Source organism: Anneissia japonica, unplaced genomic scaffold (assembly GCF_011630105.1).
Source record: "Anneissia japonica isolate Jap-2015-1 unplaced genomic scaffold, ASM1163010v1 scaffold2057_len18065_cov188, whole genome shotgun sequence".
NCBI classification, from domain to species: Eukaryota; Metazoa; Echinodermata; class Crinoidea; order Comatulida; family Comatulidae; genus Anneissia; species Anneissia japonica.
In genome coordinates this window covers 1-3433 of record NW_022719133.1, presented here as the reverse complement: position 1 = coordinate 3433, position 3433 = coordinate 1, and positions in this window count along the sequence as shown.

The window sequence follows — 3433 nt, the reverse complement described above, 5'->3', positions numbered from 1 at the left end:
GCCCGCGATTTCCTTGTGCATGAACACAACGAAAAACGCTTGCGGAGCTTTGGAGAAGTGGCGATGTATTTGTACCCTACAATTTATTGGCTATCTAAAACTATATTCCGGTGAAGAGATAAGACTTTTCTCGAGCATCAAAGAGAAGGGATCATTTCGGTCGCGCCTTCTTTTTGGTCGCGCCGAATTGTTCTGCATTTCGGTCGCGATAAACTGCCTCTAAGTAATGCCGATATACGCACTAGTGCTTTATGTTTGGAAAGTAATTTTTAAAGGGTTGTGTATTTTTAAAGTTTGTTTGGTGCGTGTGTTTCGGACTGCGTATTAATTTATTTATTTTGTATTTTTGTTTTTACGATGCTTGACTATCATAGGCCCAATATTTTTTTATATATATATATTTTTTTTAGTATGATTCAGTGTTTGAAGTTTTTTACAATTGTTATTAATTACAAGTAATTTTAATATAATTTACCGTGTTCTTTTTCTTCTTACAGATTCAGAAGTAAAAAGTCAAGTACATATTTGTATTTATCATTTTCTGAATTATTCATAATAAAGGCCGAGGAATGTTGTTACGATTATGATTTAATTTGTTTAATCAAATATACTTTTATATCAGAATATTAAAATATATTATTTTTACATTCCATTTAAACTATAGTATTTTACAATTCATGTATTTTTTTTTTTATAAATATGATCATCAAGATTGATGACTCGAAGTTGGTGACATGAAGTAGGTGCACGCACTTGAACGCCTTCACAGCGTCTGACCTACTTCTGTCTTTGCAGTGTAACGCGGACATTCCTGAGCGGCGTACAAAGAATATGCCTTCTCACCCTCATGAGCACCATGAGAACCTTGGTTGTGGGAAAGTCTCTTTACGATTTTATGGTTAGTTACTAGGCAACTAGTACAGGAGGCCTCGAAGTACTGTAGTGAATTTTTCTAGTAGCTTTATAAGGAAGCCCGCCCGAAGACCACCGTTTAATGGCTATTAGCATGTATTTAAAATTATATATTAAAACTGCATTTTATTGTGTATTTTATAAACATCTGAATATGAATAGAAATGGACATAAAACAAGCAAGAAAATACAAACCTTGTGCTGCTTCACCTCAAAGAGTACCATGGGAATCTAGTTTGTGGGAAATTAAATTATAGCGCAACTATAGAATAGGACTAGAAAGAGTCATTTTGTCGGGCTTATGAATATAAAAGGAGCCTGAAATGGGCCATTAAAATGTACGGTGTTTAATTATAAATTTATTTAAAATTTTATGTGCAGTATCGGCAGCCCATACTCGATCTACATAATTATATTTTTCGACATCTTTCACAGTCGCTATGAGACCTATCTTAGGTGTACTTTTTCTGAGATTATAAAGAGGTTGCCCGGTATCAACATTCCATTGAACGATCTAGGTAATAGCAAATTAAACAAATGTGCTAACCACATAAAAGTACTAAAAGTGGTACGCATTATAGTGTGCTACCTAAATCGCGTGTTACCCATTTGAAACAATGTGCTACCCATTTGAAAGTGTGCAGCCCATTTGAATTAATGTACTGCGCATTATAGATGCTTTTTAACGCATTTGGAATCATGTGCTACCTATGTGAAATCATGCGCTATCCATTTCAAATAGTTTGCTACCTATTTGAAATCATGTGCCCTGCATTTCAAATCGTTTGCTACCCATTTGAAACATTGTGCTACCCATTTCAAGTAGTGTGCTACCCTATTTTAAATCATGGCTACCCATTTCAAATCGTTTTGTTAACCATTTGAAACAACGTGCTACCCATTTCAAATAGTGTGCTAGCCATTTGAAACAATGTGCTACCCATTTCAAATAGTGTGCTACCCATTCGAATAATGTGCTGCCCATTTCAAATAGACCATTGTAAACAACCGGTTTACTCATTCGAAATAATATGCACAATTCACTCTTCTGTACTAGGGTTGCCTCCCCACCCCGGCCTATCAAACGACAACGTTAATCCGGGTCTGTTTAAAAAAAAGAAGGAACACAAGCCGATTTCACAGATCATCAGTTAATTGCGGTCTTTTTGATGATTCCAAGCCGTTATAACATACATAAAGCCGATGATAGTGCAATCGAAGTACAGTACTGTACTACATCAGTTCAGATAGCCAACCCTCTCTTTAGTTATAACTTTATTTTACATTGACGAGTTAAAAATGAATGCCTCTGATACTATTATACATGCAGTTATTTTAAAGAAATTTATACCTGGAAAAAAGCGTTTTTATTTAAAAAAATTACCCACACATAACTACAGACCAAAAACGCGGGCGTCTATTCAGGCAGGCTTTTGCTGGAATAGGCCACCTCGTTCGAAGAATGAAACCGGGTTCGAGGAAAGTAAAGACGGATACATTCTATTATACGTTCGCGAGGCTGTCGTGATGACCATAGATGAAAGTTGTGTTACCAATAAGGGAAAGGGAGAATCGGACAAGGAACCTGTTCTTATAAAGGAAACCGTACTGAAGGATGACATTAAAACAGCGTTATATGAGGAACGGGTGAAAAGAATGAGGGAAGAAAAAAGAGCACAATCTTTGAAAATTAGACTAGAGGAAGAACTGGAGATGCGATGCAAAGCCATCCAAGACTTGGCCAAAATAAAACCAAGCTCTTCTAATCACATTCCGCACATCGATTATCACCAATTATTTAATTTAAACACTAGGATTGGGAGTGGAACTTTCGGACGTGTGCACTTATATCGCTATCGAAATGATAATGTAGCCGTGAAGGTGTTTAAACAATTTTGAGGGCCTCAGTGATGAAAAGCTAAGAGCAACGGTATTCCGAGAAGCAAAAATTATGCTTTCTGTTACCCCTCATCCAAACATAGTAAAATTGTTAGGATATACATTTGTTCCTACAGCCAATAGTATATCATCAATCTGATGATCATATTTATAAAAAAAAAAATACATGAATTCTAAAATATTATAGTTTAAATGGAATTACAAATAATATATTTTAATATTCTGATATAAAAGTATGTTTGATTAAACAAATTAACTCATAATCGAATTTAATAGGCCTTTATTATGAATAATTCATAAATTGATAAATACAAATAATATGTACTTGATTTTCACTTCTGAATCTGTAAGAAAAAAAAAGAACACGGTAAAATTACTTGTAATATAACAAATGTAAAAAACTTAAAACACTGAATCATACTAAAAAAAAATACAAAGAATATTGTATAAAGACAAAATATATAAAATTAATACCCATGGTTACGTTGATGTTTGCAGTGAATAAGCCCACAACATACCCATTCATTCAGAATGAGTGTGCACGTCTTTGAAAAAAAAAAAAGTTATAACACACAAAAGAAAGCAAACATAAAGGGTATAGCAACAACAAAGTTAATTATTT